The sequence below is a fragment of the Nycticebus coucang genome, chromosome 11, assembly GCF_027406575.1.
Source record: "Nycticebus coucang isolate mNycCou1 chromosome 11, mNycCou1.pri, whole genome shotgun sequence".
In the NCBI taxonomy this organism is placed as follows: Eukaryota; Metazoa; Chordata; class Mammalia; order Primates; family Lorisidae; genus Nycticebus; species Nycticebus coucang.
The window spans coordinates 24020900-24044408 of record NC_069790.1 but is presented as its reverse complement, the minus strand read 5'-3'; the positions used below and the strand labels follow the sequence as shown (position 1 = coordinate 24044408).

The 23509-nt window shown below is 39.9% G+C and overlaps 1 protein-coding gene across 3 annotated transcripts in view; it reads left to right on the top strand.

The window, feature by feature from the left end:
- The window catches only part of BBS9 (Bardet-Biedl syndrome 9), a 610039-nt gene that overhangs the window by 85378 nt on the left and 501152 nt on the right, over positions 1–23509 (top strand). The window lies entirely within an intron of this gene.

The following is a 23509-nucleotide window of genomic DNA, read 5'->3' as shown; positions in this document are numbered from 1 at the left end:
TTCAAGCTGAAGCAACATCTTTTCTTTATTTTTTATTTTTTTACTAATCATAAACACATAGATCATGTATACATTAATGCATTTATGGGGTACAATGTGCTGATTTCGTATAGAATTAGGAATGCTTACATCACACTGGTTAATATATACTTCATCTCATTTACTTAATTATTGTGTTAAGGCATTTAACATCTTTTCTTTAGAGGAGGTATCCCTACTTGCCCCAGACTTCCCTGGGAACTTCATGAGCTCTTGAGTTTTTATGGGAGTACTTGCCACTTCCTGATTATCGAGTCTAGTGATAATGTCATTAATGTAGTGGACTGGTATCATGTTCCTTGGGATATCAAATGATGAAGGTGCTGAGGGCAGTCATAACAAAGAGCAGGAAATTGAAATAGCCCTTAAACAAGAGAGTGTAGGTATATTATTATCCTTAACAGGCAAAGGGAGCTACTTCTGATTAATTTGAAGATGAAAATTAAAAATAAAGCTATTTATAATAGCATCAAAAACATAAAAATTATTAGGAATAAATCTAGCAAAGGATGTGTAAAACTTCTCATTGAAAAGTACAAAACATGGTTCAGAGAAATTAAAGACAATAAAAAGAAATGGAGAGTTTAAACCATGTTTGTGGTTTGGAAAATTCAGAATTGTCTGTTTTTCTGAAATTGCTTTATAGATTCAATTGCATTTCCAATTAAATTCCAGAATTATTTTTCATAAAAATTGACAAGGTGATTTAAAGTTTATATGAAAAATAAAAAGAAATTTATGGGGCGGGGCCTGTTGCTCAGAGGAGTAGGGCACTGACCCCGTATACTGGAGGTGGTGGGTTCAAATCCATCCCCAGCCAAAAACTGGAAAAAAAAAAGAAAGGAAATTTATATGAAAAAAATCAAAGAACCTCAGATCACCAAAACAATGTTGAAAATGAGGAAAAAAGTTAAAATACTAGACTGTATGATTTTGAGTTTGACTGAAAATCATAGATATGAAGGTAGTGTGGTATTTGCAAGATAATAGAGATACCATCTAGTTAATGGACCAAAATAGAGAGTTCACAAATAGGTCTGTCTATATATTGTGAAAGAACTTAAAATAAAAATACTAAAGTAATTAAATGTACGAGTGTCAGCTTTATCAACAAATGTGAAACAATTGTATCCATTTGGAAATAGATGAACTTCTTTTTTTTTTTTATTAAACCATAGCTGTGTACATTAGTATGATCGTGGGTCACCATACACTTGGTTCATAGATCGTTTGACATATTTTCATCACATTAGTTAACATAGCTTTTGTAGCATTTTCTTAGTTATTTTGCTAAGACCTTTACATTCCACATTTACTAGGATTCACATATACCCTTGTAAGATGCACCGCAGGTGTAATCCCATTAATCCCACTCCTTCCCCCTCCCTCCCCCCTCTCTCCCCTCCCTTTCCCCTTTCTCCCTATTCTTAGGTTATAACTGGGATATAGTTTTCATGTGAAGGTCCTACATTAGTTTCATAATAAGGGTGAGTACATTGGGTACTTTCTCTTCCATTCTTGAGACACTTTACTAAGAAGAATATGTTCCAGCTCCATCCATGTAAACATGAAAGAGGTAAAGTCTCCATCTTTCTTTAAGGCTGCATAATATTCCATGGTGTACATATATCACAATTTATTGATCCATTCGTGGATCGATGGGCACTTGGGCTTTTTCCATGACTTAGCAATTATGAATATGGCTGCAATAAATATTCTGATACAAATATTTTGTTATGGTGTAATTTTTGGTCTTCTGGGTATATGCCCAGTTGGGGGATTACAGGATTGAATGGCAGATCTATTTTTAGATCTCTAAGTGTTCTCCATATCTCTTTCCAAAAGGAATGTATTAATTTGCATTCCCACCAGCAGTGCATTCCCTTTTCTCCACATCCACGCCAACATCTGTGGTCTTGGGATTTTGTGATATAGGCTAGTCTCACTGGAGTTAGATGATATCTCCAAGTAGTTTTGATTTGTATTTCTCTGATGATTAAAGATGATGAGCATTTTTTCATATGTCTGAAGGCCATGCGCCTATCTTCTTCAGAGAAGTTTCTCTTTAAGTCCCTTGCCCAGCATGCAATGGGATCCCTTGTTCTTTTCTTGCTAATGCGTTTGAGTTCTCTGTGGATTCTGGTTATTAAACCTTTGTCGGAGACATAATCTGCAAATATCTTCTCCCATTCTGAGGGCTGTTTGCTTGCTTTACTTACTGTGTTCTTGGCTGTGCAGAAGCTTTTTAGTTTGATCAAGTCCCAGTAGTGTATTTTTGAAGCAGCTTCAATTGCCCGGGGGGTCCTTCTCATAAAAAACTCACCCAACCCAATTTCTTCAAGGGTTTTCCCTACACTCTCTTCTAGAATTTTTATAGTTTCATGTCTTAGGTTTAAATCTTTAATCCAGTGAGAGTCTATCTTGGTTAATGGTGAGAGGTGTGGGTCCAATTTCAGTCTTCTACAGGTCGCCAGCCAGTTCACCCAGCACCATTTGTTAAATAGGGAATCTTTACTCCACTGAATGTTTTTAATTGGCTTGTCAAAGATTAAATAACGGTAAGTAGCTGGATTCATCTCTTGGTTCTCTATTCTGTTCCAGACATCTACTTCTCTGTTTTTGTGCCAGTACCATGCTGTTTTGATCACTATTGATTTGTAGTATAATCTGAGGTCTGGTAGCGTGATTCCTCCTGTTTTGTTTTTATTTTTGAGTAATGTCTTGGCTATTTGAGTTTTTTTCTGATTCCATATAAAACGAAGAATTATTTTTTCAAGATCTTTAAAGTATGACAGTGGAGCTTTAATGGGGATTGCATTGAAATTATATATTGCTTTGGGTAGTACGGACATTTAAACAATGTTGATTCTTCCCAACCATGAGCATGGTATATTTTTCCATTTGTTAACATTCTCAGCTATCTCTTTTCTTAGAGTTTCATAGTTCTCTTTATATAGATCTTTCACGTCCTTTGTTAGATAAACTCCCAAGTATTTCATCTTCTTTGGCACTACTGTGAATGGGATAGAGTATTTAATTGTTTTTTCAACTTGACTATTGTTGGTATATATAAAGGCTACCGATTTATGAATGTTGATTTTGTAACATGAGACACTGCTGTATTCCTTAATCACTTCTAAGAGTTTTGTAGTAGAGTCCCTAGTGTTTTCCAGATATACAATCATATCATCTGCGAAGAGCGAAAGTTTGATCTCTTCTGACCCTATGTGGATACCCTTGATCGCCTTTTCTTCCCTAATTGCGGTGGCTAAAACTTCCATTACAATGTTAAAGAGCAATGGAGACAATAGGCAGCCTTGTCTGGTTCCAGATCTAAGTGGAAATGATTCCAATTTAACTCCATTCAATATGATATTGGCTGTGGGTTTGCTGTAGATGGCCTCTATCAGTTTAAGAAAAGTCCCTTCTATACCAATTTTCTTAAGTGTTCTAATCATGAATGGATGTTGGATGTTATCGAAAGCTTTTTCTGCATTGATTGAGAGAATCATATGGTCTTTGTTTTTTAATTTGTTTATGTGCTGTATTACATTTATAGATTTATGTATATTGAACCAGCCTTGAGACCCTGGGATAAAACCGACTTGGTCATGATGTATGATTAGTTTGATATGTTGCTGGATTCTGTTTGTTAGGATCTTGTTGAATATTTTTGCATCTATATTCATTAGTGATATTGGTCTATAATTTTCTTTTCTTGTTGGGTCTTTTCCTGGTTTGGGGATCAGGGTGATGTTTGCTTCATGTAATGTGTTGGGTAGTCTTCCTTCTTTTTCTACCTTTTGGAACAGGTTGAGTAGTATAGGTACTAATTCCTCTTTAAAGGTTTGGTAGAATTCTGACGTGAAACCATCTGGTCCCGGGCTTTTCTTTTTGGGGAGATTTTGTATGGTTGATGATATTTCTGAACTTGATATGGGCCTGTTCAACATTTCCACTTGTTTTTGATTAAGTCTTGGAAGGTGACGTGTTTCCAAGTAACGGTCGATTTCCTTCAGGTTTTCGTATTTCTGAGAGTATAGTTTCTTGTAATATTCATTAAGGATTTTTTGGATTTCTGAGGAGTCTGTTGTTATTTCGTCTTTGTTATTTCTGATTGATGAGATTAGAGATTTTACTCTTTTTTTCCTGATTAGGTTGGCCAAAAGTTTATCTATTTTGTTGACCTTTTCAAAAAACCAGGTTTTTGATTTATTGATCTGTTGTATTATTCTTTTGTTTTCAATTTCATTTAGTTCTGCTCTGATTTTGGTTATTTCTTTTCTTTTAGTGGATTTGGGGTTGGATTGTTCTTCCATTTCCAGTCTCTTGATATGTCCCATTAAGTTGCTTACTTCCTCTTTTTCCCTTCTCCTGAGGAAGGCTTGCAGTGCTATAAATTTCCCTCTTAGAACTGCCTTTGCTGTGTCCAAGAGGTTCTGAGAGTTCGTGTCTTCATTGTCGTTTTGTACCAGAAATTTAGCAATTTCCTTCTTGATCTCATCTCGGACCCAGCTGTCATTCAGCATAAGGTTATTTAACTTCCATGTTTTTGTATGTGTATGCAGATTTCTGTTGTTACTCATCTCAAGTTTTATTCCATGATGGTCCGAGAAGATGCATGGAATAATTTCTTTTCCTTTAAATTTGCTGAGGTTAGACTTGTGACCTAAGATGTGATGGATTCTGGAGTGAGTTCCGTGGCTGATGAGAAGTATGTGTATTCAGTTTTGTTGGGATGAAATGTTCTGTAGATGTCAGCTAAATCTAAATGCTGGATGGTTAGATTTAAATCTAGAATTTCTTTACTCAGCTTTTTGTTGGAGGATCGATCCAGCACTGCCAAAGGAGTGTTAAAATCTCCGACTATTATAGAGTTGGAGAAAATCAAGTTGCTCATGTCTGTTAGAGTTTCTCTTATAAATTGAGGTGCATTCTGGTTGGGTGCATAGATATTAATAATTGAAATCTCATCATATTGAGTCTTACCCTTAACAAATATAAAGTGACCATTTTTGTCCTTCCTTCCTTTTGTTGGTTTAAAGCCTATTGTGTCCGCAAATAAAATTGCAACTCCTGCTTTTTTTTGGTTACCATTTGCCTGAAATATGGATGACCATCCTTTCACCCTGAGTCTGTATTTGTCTTTTAAGTTAAGATGTGACTCTTGTATGCAACAAATGTCTGGCCTGAGTTTTTGTATCCAGTCAGCTAACCTATATCTCTTTAGAGGGCAGTTTAAGCCATTCACATTAATGGAGAGCATTTATAATTTTGGTGAAATTTGGGGTATTGAGTGTTTTGAAAGTCCAGTGGGCATTTTTAATCCTTTTGCCATTGTGGAAGTTGGAGTTTGATCAGAAGTTTCTGAGTGAGTTTACTTTTGTAGTAGAGGATTGGGTTGGTTATTATGGAGGATAGGTCTGAGAATATCCTGAAGAGCTGGTTTAGTTATGGCAAATTTCTTTAGCATATGTATGTCATTAAAGTATTTAATTTCTCCGTCGTAAATGAAACTCAGTTTAGCTGGGTACAAGATCCGGGGTTGAAAGTTATTTTGTTTGCGGAGATTAAACGTTGATGACCACCCTCTTCTGACTTGAAAAGTTTCAGCAGAGAGATCTGCAGTCATTCTAATGTTCTTCCCTTTGAAGGTAATAGATTTCTTTCTCCTGGCAGCTTTGAGAATTTTCTCCTTCATATTAACTTTAGTGAAGTTAATTATGATATCCCTGGGGGATGTCTTATTGGGGTTGAGTTGTGCTGGGGTTCTGAAGCTATCTGCTATCTGAATTTCAGGTTCTCTAGGCATGTCTGGAAAATTCTCTTTCATAATTTCATGCAGAAGGGCCTCTGTGCCCAGTGAGGCCACTTCATCTGTTTCAGGAATTCCTATGAGTCGGATATTTGCCTTCTTCGAGTTATCCCAGAGCTCTCTGAGAGAGTGATCCATTTTTGCTCTCCATTTCTCTTCCTCTTTGAGAGTTTGGGAGCATTCAAAGGCTTTATCTTCGATGTCGGAGATCCTTTCTTCTGCTTGGTCCATTCTGTTGCTAAGGGATTCTACTGTATTTTTCATATCTTTGAGGGCTGCAAATTCTTGCTTCAGTGTGTCTAAGTCTTTGGTGGTTTTGTCTTTAAATTCGTTAAATTCTTGAGACAGCTTTTGAATTTCTCCATGAATTCCTACTTCCATTTTGTTGATCTTGTTTGCCATCCAAATTCTGAATTCGATTTCTGACATCTCAGCCAGTTGTTTGTGAATGGGATCTTCAATTACATCTGCCGTATCTTTCCTTGGGGGGTTGATCTATTCTGGTTATTCATGTTACCAGAGTTTTTCCGCTGATTCCACCCCATGATTGTTTTACTTTCTTTGATTTCTCCCCTGGTGTTTTGTGGCCTGAGAAACTGGGGCCCTGTTTGTTGTAGTGGGGCTAAGTGGTTCTGTCTTGTTTTCAGCTGGTTTCTATTTGACCCTAGTGAAACATTTACTCTGGGTTGAAGTCTCAGCTATGGAGAGATACCAGCAATTAAGTCACCCCACCCACCACAGGCAACAATGGAAAAGGAAAATCAAACCTTCTTACAGCCACACACCAGGGCACCACCTGGATTGTCCCCAGGTGAGTGGCTCAGTTCAAAAGGTCCAAATCAATTGTCTCAGTCAGCAGCTGCCTCGGGTGGGAGAGTTCAAGAGGTCCCTGGGAACTGGATCACAGGGGTCTGATGACTGCTTTAATACGGCTTGCTCCAGTGCTGTGTAGAGTCAGGAAGAGCTAAATAGATCAGTCTGGGAAGGTTGATGCCTCCTTCCCCACCTTGCAGCTCTGTCACACCCAGTCGCTGCTAGCCCCACAGGGCTGTGACCCAGTCAGTTGTCTTCAGTAAGCAGATACTCCAGGGGTTTGCACCTGCCTAAGTCATAGTGTAGTCTGTGTCTGCTCGTCTAGGCCACTACTCTCTGTCTTTATCCAGCAGGGGGTGGTGTGGCCTGTCAACTTCGGGCACTTGATGGAGGTTGGATGTGTTCACTCAGTTCCAGCCCCACCCTTATTTTATGTTACTGGGTGAACGGAACAACCCTGTGGGAGTTTGTTTCTGACCCTGCTAGATTCTTCTGCAGAGGAGAGGCTGATTTGAGTTCCCAGAACCTGTGTCTCAGGCGTCCCCTTTAGTCCTGCGGGTTTGTATTCGCAGCACGATCAGTTGTTGGCTGTAGCCTCTTGGCCTCCTTTGTCTATAGGCTGGTGATCCTCTAAGGGCCAGGTGCGTCTTAGGCTCAGTAGAGCGGTTCTCTGGATCAGCCCCACCCTAGGAGTTTCCCGGCTCTGTGGGTGTGTTTTCTAGTCCCCGTGTTCCACCCAGGTCAGTACCGTCTCAGGAAAACCCTTTACTCACGGGGCCTGTGTTTCAGTCCCAGGTCTGTTCCATGGTGGTTGCCATCTTAGAAGATGTTCGGCCTCATCTGGTTGCCCAGGAAGAGAGGAGGAGAGGCTATGGGATCTCTGGTGGTGGGCCTTGTTATTGCTGAAGACGGCTGTTGCTCTGCACCTCAGGGCCCCACTGCTCCAGTGTAATTCCCTCTCAGCCGACTGTTGTCTTCTCGCTCCTTTGCTACAGAGTCAGCACTGGTCAGCTGCAGTCCAGGTCCTGTCTACACCTCTTGAGAGTTCAGCCAAGAATCTGGACTCCTGAGGGGGCAGGTCTCCAGATCACGGAGTGAGAGTGGAGGGGGGTGTTAGGAGCTCAGGGTTACAGGTCGTAACCCCAAGCTCATTGAGACCAAATGAACAAATAAACAGATACAAAGGTCACCAGGAACATGGGCCCATAGATACAGAGATAGACGGAAACACATAAACATACAAGCAATAGCCCCGACAACAGCAATATAAGAACAACTGCAATAAAAATAGTGATAATCGTAAAATTATTGAAAGAAAGGAAAAAAAAGAGAAAAAAGTGGTGTTAGAGGGAATGTTCAGTGAGAAGAAAGAAGAAATTAAAATTAGAAGACATAGAAATAAAAAATATATCTATATAAAATGTAATAATAAAAAATTATCGAAATCTCCTCTAAGAAAATGGTGAGGAAAAATCAGACAAAAAGAAAACAACAGCAAAAAAAAATAAAAAAAGCCCCACGAAAACCAAAAAAAAAATAACAAACAAAACAAAACAAAAAGGCACCAACTGCAAAAATATTCTTGTGGTAGAAATATACCTATAAATGTCTATATGTCTGCTGTAGGGATCAACTTTTGTAGGAATATACTCATACTGCAATATACTTTCTGGACACTAGGTGGCGCTGTGAGTGGTTTTGAGACTTATACCTGATTTACAGTTTATACCGTTACCATGGTAACCACCTTCCATGGCCGATCGCCATTTTGGAGTTTCTGTAAAAGTTTGTCGCCTAAGAATTGTGCAACCTCAGCTGTTCTCCTCCGGACAGCACTTGCGACCGACCCTCCCACTCAGTGCAGGTGTCCACGCTTCCTAAGTCTCTCCATTCTGCTCCCAGGTTCCTCCGCAAACTGGCGACTGCAATTGGCCGTAAGGGGAGTGGTGCTGAGTTTGCCCGGTATCTCCTGTAGCTGGTTCCCAGGGCTTCAGCAGCCAAAGCTGGTCCGCAGTTTCAGTTGCTCCGCGGCCCCAGAAGCCAAAGCCGGGTCCTAGGGTTCAAGCCGTTCCCGTGGTTGGAGCGCTCCGGGGATTTATTGTGTGTTTTATGGTTCAGAGTTTTGGACGGGCATCTGCCAGTTCGCTGCGCAGCCTGAACCGCCAGCCCCCTCCAACACCTGGGGGAAAGGTGCCCGCCCTTTTGGGTAGTTCAAAATGTCTGTTTCCCGGGCAGGATCCCTTCCCTTCAATTGTCCAACAGTTTGCCCAGCTCCCTGTGGTTTAGAGTGTCTCTCCTTTCGGATGCCTCCCTCAGTTCCGGATTAATTACTTGTCAATTGGATTTTGTCAGCATTTACAAGCTGCTGACCTCCGTGGGGGAGGGGCCTGCTGGCCGGCACAGCCGAGCAGGGATGAAGCTCTACAACAGATTCTGTGATTTTAAATTACCCCTCATATATAGCAAACTGCCAGTTCGCTGGGCGTCTCCAGCTGTCTGTCCACTCCAATAATCCACACACAGGGAAGGTCCAGACCACGTTTCCTCTCACCTGGTGGCTTGGGAGAGGTGGGCTACACGTCCGTTCTGTCCGCCATCATACTCCGACTCGAAATAGATGAACTTCTATCTCATATGATATACAAAAATTAGCATGAAATGGATCATAGACCTAAATGTAAAAGCTAAAACCATAAAGCTTGTAGAAGAAAAACATTGGAGAAAATCTTTATGACTTTGGCGTAGGCAAAGATTTCTTGGGCATATATAAAAAGTACTAACCATAAAAGGAAAAAAAAAGCCAGTAAGTTAGTAAAATGAAAAGCTTCTGGTCTTCAAAACACAACTGTTAAGAAAATGAAAAGGCAAATCTCAGACTTTAAAAACATATTCACAATGCTTATAATGAATTCTTAAAATTCAATAATAAACCTACATTTTAGAGATGAACAAATAATTGTGGAGACATATCACAAAAGGAGATATATACAAATAGCCCAATAAGGACGTGAAAAGCTGCTCAGCATCATTAAGCATCAGGGAAATTCAAATTAAAACCACGGTGAGATACCTTTATGTACCTAGCAGAAAAGGCCAAATAAAAGACTGAAAATATTGATTACTGGCTCAATGTGAGCTTGTGGTGGCTTGATTTTATGTTCTTATAAGGCAGGTCTGTGGGAAATCAAGGTACAATTGGCTTGCCACATATGTGAGTTCTGTATCAGAGGATACCACCAACTGCAGATAAAAAAAAATAAAACAATACAAGACTAAAAAATAACGCAAGTAAAATATACAGTATAACTGCTTATATAGCATTTACATTGTATTAGGTATAACATGTGTAATTAGTTAAAATAGAGTAGAATCTCTGTAAGTTGACCACCTAAGGCAATGTAACAAATTAGTCAACATATGGAATGGTCAATATAAGGAACTAGGCCTACTATGTTGATATGAACTTGTTCTGTATGTCCAGTCTATAAAACTTAGGTCAACTTAAGGAAGTGGTTAGTGTAGGGGGGTGGTCAACTATGGAGGTTCTTCTGTATATAAGAAGATGAACACAGGCTATACATGCAAAGACACCATTGTTACAAAGGACTTGAGCATTCACAAAACCAGTCTTCTGTGAATAATGAAGGACAACTGTATTTCCTAAGCCCCTCTGACTTGGGGTGTCTCAACTCCCAGACTTTCTTCTGTATGTATCTTGTCAGGTCTTTGTTTTACGTTTTGTGAGTTGAGTGTAAAACAGGCCTTACTCTGGGGCATGAGCCATACTCAAGAAACAGCCTTTCTCCAGGGTGTTTACAAGGTGTTAATGAGGTCTCCATTTCAGCTGGCCCAGACCTTTAACATTGCTCAGTGCTTCTTGCCTTGGTGCCTGTTACATGCTCACCCCTACAGTGGCCATTCTTTGATAAACCTAGCACAGCCTCACCATGTTTGGCTCAGCTCAGTGCTCACTCAGGGACTCACAGACTTCTCTCTTTCCACGGCATGACTGCCCTCTCCCCAGTACTCTGCCCCCCGGATTCCAGGTTTGTCAGATGTCTCCAACTCTGCTTTCTGCTTCTTTAGCTCAGTGGAACCTCTGTACTGTTCTTGAACTACAGTTTGCTGCGCTACAGATGAAAATTTTCTCTTGATAGAGCATGGGTTGCGGTGGAGCTCACCCCATGAATTTCCCTCTTTTGGGCATCTAGGCCTGTGGCTACTTATTGTTAAATTCCTGGAAAACAAAATTATTCTTTTTTTTTTTTAGAGACAGTCTTACTTTATTGCCCTCGGTAGAGTGCCGTGGCGTCACAGCTCCAGGCAACCTCCAACTCCTGGGCTTAGGCGATTTTCTTGCCTCAGCCTCCCGAGTAGCTGGAACTACAGGCCCCCGCCACAACGCCCGGCTATATTTTTGTTGCAGTTTGGCCGGGTTAGAACCCGCCACCCTTGGTATATGGGGCCGGCACCCTACCCACTGAGCCACAGATGCCACCCAAAATTATTCTTGATTTGCTGAGAGGAAATAGAAAAGCTGTAAGATCTCCTTGTATTTTAAATAGGAGCAGAGAAGAATAATTATACAGAGAAAGTTTAAAGGGACAACGATGAGAAAGAATAAAATTGTTTCCTTTTGTATTCTATGAGTTCAGGTCATTTGGAAAGAAAAGTGTTAATATCTATGTGGAAGGAAGGGAAAGTACCCAACACGTACCAATGCTCTCTAAGGAAATTTTACTTCATTAGTTCCGTAATGAATTCTTAGCCTTGTCTTATAAACCTAGAGGTAAGTAATAGTCTAACTATAGAAGAACCAGTTTTGGACCACTTCTTTCCAGGTTTGCACATATGGTATTACCTTGCTTTAGAATGTGAGAGTTATGTGGCATTGATTATTTTATGCTTTGGAATCTTGGTACTCTAAAATAGGAAAAGTTCAATTTAATTTTTTAATTTTTGGAGTTAGAATCTTGCTCTATTGCTCTGGCTAGAGTGCATTGGTGTCATGATAACTCACTGCAACCCCAGACTCCTGGGCTCAAGCTATCCTCTCTCCTCAGCCTCCTGAGTAGCTGGGACTGCAGGTGTGTGCCACCACACCTGGCTAATTTTTCTGTTTTTTTTTTCTGGAGATGTTGTCTTACTGCTACGTAGGCTGATTTTGAATCTCTAAGTTCAAGCAGCTCTACCCGCTCAGCCTCCCAGTGTGCTAGGATTACAAGTGTCAGCCACTGTGCCTGGCTTTTCTTCTTTTCTTTAATTCTGCCTTTTTTTTTTTTTTTGAGACAGGATCTTGCTCTGTTGCCTGGGCTAGAGTGCAGTGGTATCCTTATAGCTCACTGCAACCTCAAAATTCTAGCTTTAGGTGATCCTCCTGCCTCAGCCTCACAAGTTGCTGGGACTACAGGCATGTGCTACATGTACTGTGTCCAACTGTTGTTTTCTTTTTTTGGTAGAAATATAGTCTCACTGTTGCTCAGGATGGTCCCAACCTCTTGGCTTCAAGTGATTCTCCCTCCTCAGCCTCCCAGAGTGCTAGGATTATAAGCTTGAGCCATTGCACCCAGCCAAAAGTCTGATTTTTTTTTTAACAGCGTGTTACATAATGAAAGACATGAATATGATTAGTTTTTTCTGATGTGTAAAATTATGATTTTTAAACAGGAATGGAGACCAGAGGCTATGATTATGTATCTTTTATTTATCTATGGTGGTAATACAGCCTGAAGTGTGCCCATAGAACCTATTAGAGGTCATTAGAATGGTAGATCATGGGAATTTTAAAAAAGTCCTTTTAAAGTTTGGATATTTGATCCTCCAAACCTTATGTTAAAATTTGATCCCCAATGTTGGAGGTAAGGCCTAGTGGGAGGTGTTTTGGTCATGGGGCTATAACCCTCATGAATGGCTTCGTGCCATCTTCGTGGTAATGGATGAGTTATTAGTTCCTGCAAGAGTTGGTTGTTAGAAAGAGTATGGCACTTCCCTCCCCTCTCTCTCTTGCTTCTTCCCTCACTATGGGATCTCTGCACACACCAGCTCTCTTTCACCTTCCATCATGAGTTAAAGCAGCCCGTGACCCTCCCCAGAAGCAGATGCTGGTGTCATGCTTCTTGTACATCTATTTTTTGTGGAGAGGGACTCTTGCTTTTGCTTAGACTGGTCTCGAACTTTTGGCCTCAAGCAACCCTCCTACCTTGGCCTCCCAAAGTGCCATGATTACAGATGTGAGCTATTGGGCCTGGTTAGGCTCTTAACGATTTTAAAGGTGGCTTTCAGCCAGCACTTTGATAAATGCTAATATTATGCTTACTAGTATTATATAGCTTTGACAAAGGCAAAAGATAATAATCTGAAATCTTTTGTTCTTTATTCCAATTTTGGGCTTCTGGTAAAATTGCTGAGATAATTTTTTTCTAAGAAGCAGCCTATTTATTTAATTAATGTGGAGATACAGGTTGTTCATAAAGTCCATGTGCATTTAAAATTGTTGACTATTTTATTTTATTTATTTATTTAGAGTCTCACTTTGTCACTGTTGGCAGAGTACCATGGCATCTTAGCTCATGGCAACCTCCAACTCTGGGGCTCAAGTGATTCTCTTGCCTCTGCCTCCCTAGTAGTTGGGACTACAGCCACCCGCCACAGTGCCCAGCTATTTTTTCTTTTTTTGTTTAGCAAGCCCATGCCAGGTTTGAACCTGCCAGCCCCAGAGCATGTGGCTGGCGCCCTAACCACTGAGCTACAGGCACCCAGCCAAAATTGTTGACTATTTTAAATTGTACAGGAACTTTATGATACCCTGTACATGATGTGCTGACCAAGAATATATGAATAAGAAGGTCAAAGGCTAGAACTAATAAACTTCATTAACTTCTTTTATCATTTACTTTTAATGTTAGCATGATTAATAGCTTTCATTTACTGAGTACCATGTCAGATACTTTGTTGGATACTTGCAATACTGATAATATATGTATATTTTAAGAACTGACTATCTATGAGAAATAGGTATTTTGCCCTAATTTTTCATATGAGAACATTCAGAGAGGTTAAGTAATCTGTACAAAGTCACAAAGTTAGTAACTGGCAGAACTAGTATCTGAACTTGGGTTGATTCCAATAGGTCTTCTGGGACCTTGGGTTGTCCTGGCAAATAACAATGATGATGAAGTATCTAATACTTTAATTCTACATAGGAAAAAAATCATGGGGGAAATTTAAGGTGCTGTGTACTTACCCTGATTTTAGGGGTTAGGTTGGGCTTCCAAGATGCCAATTTCAAAGTTGGCACTTGAAAATAAGATGAAAGAATTTAGGCAAAAAAGAAATGGGTGAATGGGGAGAAGATGTTAGTGTTTAACAGGATATTTGGACAAAGGTCAGGAGCCAAGAAAGAGCCTATTTCTATGAGAAGAATTAATTTTGAGCAGCTTAATTTCAAGCAGAGCTTCCCAAAGTATGTTCAGCTGAATGGTGATTCTACAATGTGTGAATAGGTTTTCTTTGGCTAAATAAGTCTGAGAAGTATTATGTTAACCAAAGTTACATAGGAGTTCACAGAGCCAATAATGTGCTCAGTGTATACCATACTTCTAAGAGGGCTGTTGGATGCTCAGTTTTCTGTGTCATGAAGCTCTTACTATTCATGGAGCTATTTATAAGACTAATGTGTTTCAAAGCAGAAATTTGGGGGAAGCACAGTAAAAGATTTTGATCTTCCCATTATGTCATGTAAAAATGTCAGTAGATTATGATATATAATTATTGACATTTTTACATGGAATATGTAAATCTCCTATATCCATAGTAACTCCTTAATTATGATGGAGTTCTCCAAAAATTTATTCCTTTGTTACTTTTTGGCCTTTGGATGCTTTTCCCATAGATACAATGTTATTAATGGTAATTAGGTTTCACAGAAGCTCATTTAATCTATATATAAGGTATATTACTAGTATACCTACATCTACTCAATGTTTATAACATTTCTATGAAGAAAATATCTTCTGAATATTAATTTGGAATGCCTGGAACATAATTATACAATGTCAGAGAGGCAAGTTTCCTCTGAGAATGTGGTTAAGATGTCCAGTAGTCTCCCCCTTGTCTGTGGGGGATGCCTGAAACCATGTACAGTACCAGGCCCTATTTATACTATGTGTGCATTTTCTTTATAGTTTCATGGATAGAAGTTTCATTCTTATCATAGATTTTAGCAACCTCAGCATATGATCTTTTTGCCTTTGTTATTGAGAACTTTCATCTTTTCACTTAAAGAAAGTACTTTATGGCTTCTCTTTTGTCTATCTGAATTGCTAACATCACGACTTTTGCACTTTGGGGCCATTATTATATAAGATAAGTGTTACTTGAACACAAGCACTATGGCAATTTGATTTGATAAACAAGATGGCTACTGAGTGACTAATGAGCAGGTATTGTCTACAGTGTGGATATACTGGGCAAAGGGAGGATTCACATCCCAGGTAGGAGGGAGCAGGACAGTGTGAGAGATTTTATTATGCTACCCAGAATAGCACACAATTTAAAACTTACAAATTGTTTATTTCTGGAACTTTTCATTTAATCTTTTTGGACTGCTTTTGACCACAGGTAACTAAAACCACAGAAAGTAAAACTGCAGAGACTTCTGGTTTCAAACTGTTGGTGTAGAAGCAAGCTGATTTCACTCTCTACCAACAGAAAACAAAACCCAAATATACAGTGCTAAAATTATAACCAGCGATATCCCGGAACTCAAATATGAGAATGAGATAGCTCCCAAGGTCATAGAGAGTGAAAAAACTTTACAATGACAGTAAGAGAATTGAACTTCCAGATTTGCAGTGCCCCTCCCCAGTCTTCCCAGCACTATCTGTGCAGAAAATTTCTCCTAAACTCACAGTTTCTTCACTGAAAAAAGTGAGGTTGCAGGGATAACCAGCTTCCCCATCATCTTAGATTTCCTGGTAGGAGAACTGTTTCTATCTACACCTATGGTAGTGAGTCATCAAGAGTACCTGAAGGGAGAAATATCCCTTAGGATAGTCAGAGACAAAAGGAGGCAGGACTACCATCCCCAGCCTTGAAAACTCCACTGGTCAAAGGAGATGCCAAATCAGAGTAGCCGTTCAGCAGCACCACATTATAGGAGGTTTGTCCCATAGGTTCCTTGAACACTAGCTAGCCCTCCAACAATGCTGGGATATTATCTTTGGGACCCCCACCATTTGAGATGAACAGCACTCTGTGTACTAAAACCAAGATAAAGCTGAGCTTAAGGTACCATCTAATGGCAAAAAGGAGATTGACTTAGTGGGGGAAAAATGGAAAGAAAATTAATAAGTAAGTTACAAAGAATCTCTGAGCAAACATATCCAATAGAAACCAAAATAAGCCAGATAGAGAAGAGTTGAATAAATAATCGTTCAATACAAAGACATATATGTATATGCACAAGAAATAAGAGCCAACCGGGAACCATGACCTTCTTAAACAAACAATGTAAGGAACCAGCGACTGACGGTAAGGAGACCATGCTATGTGAATTCTCTTAACAATAATTCAAAATAATAATTTTAAGGAAACTCAGTGATCTCCAAGATAGTAAGAAAAAGAATTTAGAAATTTATCAGAGAATTTGAACAAAGAGATTGAAATAATGAAAAAAATAAATTTTGGCGGGCACCTGTAATCCAAGCTACTCGGGAGGCTGCGCTAAGAGAATCACCTAAGTCCAAGAGCTGGAGGTTGCTGTCAGCTGTGATGCCACGGCACTCTACCGAGGGCAACAAAGTGAGACTCTGTCTCAAAAAAAAAAAAAATCTTGGAACTGAGGAATACATTTGCTGAACTTAAAAATTTTATCAGAGACTCTCAATTCACTGGTGAGCTTGATGACATGTTTATTAAAAATATGCTGTCAGAAGAGAAAGAAGAAAAAAGAATGAAAAGGAGTGAAGATCACCTACAAGATATAGAACATTACCTGACAAGACCAAATCTGAGAATTATTGGTGTTCAAGAGGAAATTGATCAACAGCAAGGGATAGAAAGCATACTCAAAAGAATTATAACAGAAAACTTTCCAAAACTTAAAAAGAAGATAAATGTCCTTAAGCGAAAACACCAAAGAGATTAAACCCCATATTACCTCAAGACATAAAATAATCAAACACTCAAGTTGGGTGTGGAGGCTCATACCTGTAATGCTAGCACTCTGCAAGGCAGGAGAATCACTTTAACTCAGGAGTTTGAGACCAGCTTGAGCAAGAGCAAGACCCTGTCTCAACTATAAACAGAAAAAAATTAGCTGGGGGTTGTGGTAGCTCCTGTAGTCCTGGCTACTTGGGAGGATGAGGCAGGAGGATCACTTGAACCCAGGAGTTTGAAGTTGCTGTGAGCTAGGCTAACACCACAGTACTCTAACCTGGGCAACAGAATGAGACTCTGTCTTAAAAAGGAAAACAAATTAAACTCTAAAACATCAAGGACAAAGAGAAAAGAAAGCAAATAACACATAAAGGAGCTGCAGTTTATCTGATAACAGATTTCTAAACGGATACCTTAAGGCCAGGATGGAGTGGGATGACATTTTCAAAGTGCTCAAAGAAAAAAAAAACACAAAAAACTGAGACTACTGTATCCAGTATATAAGTATTAAGGAAAGAAAAAGTTTTTCCTAGACAAACAAAAGCACAGAGAATTCAGTAGCACCAGACCTGTCTTCAAAGGAATGCTAAAGGAAGCTCTTCAATCTGAAAGAAGAAAGCACTAATGTACCCCCCCCCAAAACAATTGATGGAAAAAAAATGCACTGGTAAGATTAAGTACATAAACAAAGCCAGAACACTCTAATAATGTAATTTGTGGTGCCCAATCCACTCAGGTGTTTAGTATGAAAAGTCTGTCTCAAAAGATAAGCCTATAAGACTTTGTTAAGAGATAGGCAATATTAAAATATGTAAATTAAGAGAAATAAAATCAAAATGTAGGAAGGGGGATGAGTTAAAGTGTAGAATTTGAGAGGCTTCACAATGGGGTAGAGGGGCAACTATTAAAACAATCTAGTCAGGAGACATGCGACCTGAATAATAAGAAGCCAGACATTCAAAGATCTCAGGTAAGAGCAACAATCCAAGATGGCGGCCGAGTAACAGCTTCCCTGCAACAGGGCACGGGAGTCAGCAAGGGACTTCTGGACTCCAAGAGGATGACAAAAACAGTGGACAACTGGCAAGCAGTTGCGTGTGTTTGATCGACCTAATCCCGCCGGCAGCTGTAAGTACAAGCAGCAGTGAGACTGCAAATCAGAATGGCCTTACCTGTGAACTGTTTTGGTGTTTGTGGACTTCGCACTCAGTTGAACTGCCTTGGGGAGAGCTTGAGCAGGAGTGTGGAGAACTTTGGGCATTGTCTAGGGCCCCAGACTGTGCTGCTGAACCGGACGGAGCTAACAGTGTTCTGCTATGGGCCGCAGGGAGCCATTGAGAGAGAACTGCCCCAGCAAGCTCTGCCCTCAGGGTCACAGAGCAAGGATCTGGCGGGAGCTAGCAACCTAGTGACTGAGCAGCCTAAAGGTGGGGACTGAGCTGCCTTACAGCCTTAACCCCCAGGGGCAGAGTGAGACAGGTTTTGTCACACTGGAGCCTCGGGCTGTTGCCCTGGGTAGAGTGCCGTGGTGTCACAGCTCATAGTAACCTCAAACTCCTGGGCTTGGTGCTGCCCGGACCTCCATAAGAGATGCGCCACGACTCCCGAAACGCGACCTGTGCCCGCTGGGCCTCCACATGCACTGACCAGGAACTGTGGCTCCTGTACCCTCCCTGTCTCCATACTGGCCCGCTCATCCGGCCAGAGACTCTGGTAGCTGCGTGCGCTCTGGAGCCCTCCCTGCCTCTGTGCAGAGCCCTTCTCCTGACCAGAGACTGCTGGAGCCTTGGGCTCTCTGTGCCAAAGTCACTGGGTACCAGGCACTCCCAGAACCATGTGCACCACCTCCTGCCCTGTTGCTGGATCAGGGCGTGTCACACTCTGGAGCTGCTTCCACAACCAGAACTCCCTGGCTGGGACCGCTCCAGAGGAACTACACAGGGTCACTCCCTACAAAGATCCAGCAACAATAGAGTGATCCTGCTGGGGTCTAATCTTGGAGATACACATCCCCAACTCTGAGGACGGCCAGAGGCAATGGTGAAAAACAATCATGAGGCAAAATCAACAGAAAATTCTGGCAATATAAATAATCAGAGTAGATCAACTCCCCCAAGGATCAATGGGGCAGACACAAACACAAGATCCCATGCACAAACAAATAGCTGAAATTTCAGAAATCGAATTCAGAATCTGGATAGCAAATAAGATCAAATTAGAATTCCAAGCAGTAACCCAAAAGTTATCTCAAGGATACAACAAATTCAAAGACCAAATGACCAAAGATTTTGACACGTTGAGACAAGAAGTTGCAGCCCTCAAAGATCAGTAGAATACAGTAGAATCCCTCAGTAACAGAATGGAGCAAGCAGAAGAAAGGAATTCTGATATTGAAGACAAAGCTTTTGAACGCTCCCAAACTCTCAAAGAGGAAGAGAAATGGAGGGCAAAAACAGATCACTCTCTCAGAGAGCTCTGGGATAATTAGAAGAAAACCAATATTCTTCTTATAGGGAACCCCGTAGGTGGTGTGACAAGGTGGCTTCACAAGGCACAGAGTCTCTTCTCCATGAGATTATGAAGGAGAGCTTTCCAAACATGCCAAGAGATTCTGAAATTCAGATAGCAGACAGTTTCAGAACTCCAGCACGACTCAGCCCAAATAAGACATCCCCCAGACACATCATAATCAATTTTACTAAAGTTAATATGAAGGAGAAAATTCTGAAAGCAGCCAGATGAAAGAAAACAATCACCTACAAGGGCAAGAATATTAGAATAACTGCAGATCTCTCTGCTGAAACCTTTCAAGCTAGAAGAGGATGGTCATTGATTTTTAATCTCCTAAAACAAAATAACTTTCAACTCAGGATCCTGAGTTTCATTTATGATGGAGAATTTAAATACTTCAGTGACATTCACATGTTGAAGAAATTTGCCATAACTAAACCAGCTCTCCAGGATACTCTCAGACCTATTCTCCATAAAGACCAGCGTAATCCTCCACCACAAAAGTAAACCCACCCAGAAAATTTTGATCAAATTCCAACTTGCACAGTCGCAAAAGGATTAAAAATGTCCACCGGACTCTCGAAAAGCTTATCAATATTCTCAATTAATGGGAATGGTTTAAAGTGTCCTCTAAGGAGGCACAGGTTGGCTGACTGGATACAAAAACTCAAGCCAGATATCTGCTGCATAGAAGAATCGCATCTTACATTAAAAGACAAATATAGACTCATGGTAAAGGGATGGTCATCTATACTCCAGGCAAATGGAAAGCAGAAAAAAGCAGGCGTTGCAATCCTGTTCGCAGACGCAATAGGCTTTAAACCAACCAAAATAAGGAAGGATAAGGATGGACGCTTTATATTTGTTAAAGGTAATACTCAATATGATGAGATTTCAATTATTTATATTTATGCACCCAACCAGAACGCACCTCAATTTATAAGAGAAACTCTAACAGACATGAGCAACTTGATTTCCTCCAGTTCCATAGTAGTTAGAGATTTTAACACCCCTCTGGCTGTGCTGGATAGATCCTCCAAAAAGAAGCTAAGCAAAGAAATTTTAGATTTAAACTTAACTATTCAACATCTAGACTTAACAGATGTCTACAGAACATTTCATCTCAACAAAACTGAATACATGTTCTTCTCATCAGGCCACGGAACATACTCCAAAATCAACCACATTCTAGGCCATAAATCTAACCTCAGCAAATTTAAAAAAATAAAAATTATTCCTTGCATCTTCTCAGACCATCATGGAATAAAAGTTGAACTGAATAACAACAGGAACCTGCATACCCATACAAAAACATGGAAGCTAAACAACCTTATGCTGAAGGATAGATGGGTTATAGACAAGATTAAGAAGGAAATCACCAAATTTTTGGAACAAAACAACAATCAAGACATGAATTACCAGATCCTCTGGGATACTGCAAAGGCAGTCCTAAGCAGGAAATTTATAGCACTGCAAGCCTTCCTCAGGAAAACGGAAAGAGAGGAAGGTAATAACTAATGGGACATCTCAAGGAACTGGACATGGAAGAACACTCCAACCTTAAACCCAGCAGGAAATAACCAAAATCAGAGCAGAACGAAATGAAATTGAAAACAAAATAATTATACAAAAGATCAATAAATTCAAAAGTTGGTTTTTTAAAAAGATCAATAAAATAGATAAACCTTTGGCCAACCTAACCAGGAAAAAAAGAGTAAAATGTCTAATTTCATCAATCAGAAATGGTAACGATGAAATAACAACAGACCCTTCAGAAATCAAAAAAATCCTTAACAAATACTACAAGAAACTCTACTCTCAGAAATATGAAAATCTGAAAGAAATTGACCAATACCTGGAAGTACGCCACCTACCAAGACTTAGCCAGAATGAAGTGGAAATGTTGAACAGGTCTATCTCAAGTTCTGAAATAGCATCAACTATACAAAATCTCCCTAAAAAGGAAAGCTCAGGACCAGATGGCTTTACTTCAGATCTACCAAACCTTTAAAGAAGAAGTAGTACCTTTATTACTAAACCTCTTCCAAAATATAGAATAAGAAGAAATATTACCCAACACATTCTACGAAGCAAACATCAGCTTGATCCCCAAACCAGGGAAAGACCCAAAAAGAAAATAAAATTATAGACCAATATCACTAATGAATATTGATGCTAAAATAATCAATAAGATCCTAACAAACATGGAGGGTGGCGCCTGTGGCTCAGTGAGTAGGGCGCCGGCCCCATATGCCGAGGGTGGCGGGTTCAAACCCAGCCCCGGCCAAACTACAACAAAAAATAGCCGGGCGTTGTGGCGGGTGACTGTAGTCCCAGCTGCTTGGGAGGCTGAGGCAAGAGAATCGCGTAAGCCCAAGAGTTAGAGGTTGCTGTGAGCCGTGTGACGCCACGGCACTCTACCCGAGGGCAGTATAGTGAGACTCTGTCTCTACAAAAAAAAAGATCCTAACAAACAGAATCTAACAACACATCAAGAAAATATACACCACGACCAAGTGGAATTTATCCCAGGGTCTCAAAGCTGGTTCAATATATGTAAATCTATAAATGTAATTCAGCACATAAATAAACTAAAAAATAAGGACCATATGATTCTTTCAATTGATGCAGAAAAAGCTTTTGATAATATCCAGCATCCCTTCATCATCAGAACACTTAAGAAAATTGGTATAGAAGGGATATTTCTTAAACTAATAGAGGCCATCTACAGAAACCCACAGCCAATATAGTATTGAATGGAATTAAATGGAAATCATGTCCACTTAGATCAGGAACCAGACAAGGTTGCCCATTGTCTGCATTGCTCTTTAACATTGTAATGGAAGTTTTAGCCATTTCAATTAGGGAAGAAAAGGCGATCAAGTGTATCCATATAGGGTCAGAAGAGATCAAACTTTGACTCTTCGCAGATGATATGATTGTATATCTGGAAAACACTAGGGATTCTACTACAAAACTTTTAGAAGTGATCAAGGAATATAGCAATGTCTCAGGCTACAAAATCAACACCCATGAATCTGTAGCCTTTATATATACCAACCATAACCAAGCCGAAAAAACAGTCAAGGACTCTATTCCTTTCACAGGAGTGCCAAAGAAGATGAAATATTTGGGCGTATACCTAACAATGTATGTGAAAGATCTCTACAAAGAGAACTATGAAACTTTAAGAAAAGAAATAGCTGAAGATGTTAACAAATGGAAAAACATACCATGCTCATGGCTGGGAAGAATCAGCATTGTTAAAATGTCTATACTACCGAAAGCAATATATAATTTTAATGCAATTCCTATTAATGACAATTCCAGTCATGTTTTAAAGATCTTGAAAAAATATTTCATTTTATATGAAATCAGAAAAAACCTCGAAGAGCCAAAACATTACTCAGCAATAAAAACACAGCAGGAGGAATCACGCTACCAGACTTGAGACTGTTCTATAAATTGATAGTGATCAAGACAGCATGGTATTGGCACAAAAACAGAGAAGTAAATGTCTGGAACAGAATAGAGAACCAAGAGATTATCCAGCTACTTACTGTTATTTGATCTTTGACAAGCCAATTAAAAACATTCAGTGGGGAAAGATTCCCTATTTAACAAATGGTGCTGGGTGAACTGGCTGGCAACTTGTAGAAGATTGAAACTGGACTCACACCTTTCACCATTAACTAAGATAGACTCTCACTGGATAAAAGATTTAATCTTAAGACATGAGACTATAAAAATACTTGAAGAAAGTGCAGGGAAAACTCTTGAAGGAATTGGCCTGGGTGAATATTTTATGAGGAGGACTCCCCAGGCAATTGAAGCAGTATCAAAAATACAGTACTGGGACCTGATCAAACTAAAAAGCTTCTACACAGCCAAGAACATAGTAAGTAAAGCAAGCAGACAGCCCTCAGAATGGGAGAAAATATTTTCAGGTTATACCTCCGATAAAGAATCCACAGAGAACTCAAATGTATTAGCAAGAAAGAACACGTGATTTCATCTCAGGGTGGGCAAGGGACTTGAAGGGAAACTTCTCTAAAGAAGACAGACACACAATCTACAAACACATGAGAAAAGCTTATCATCCTTAATCATCAGAGAAATGCAAATCAAAACTACTTTGAGATATCACTTAAACCCAGCAAGAATAGCCCACAT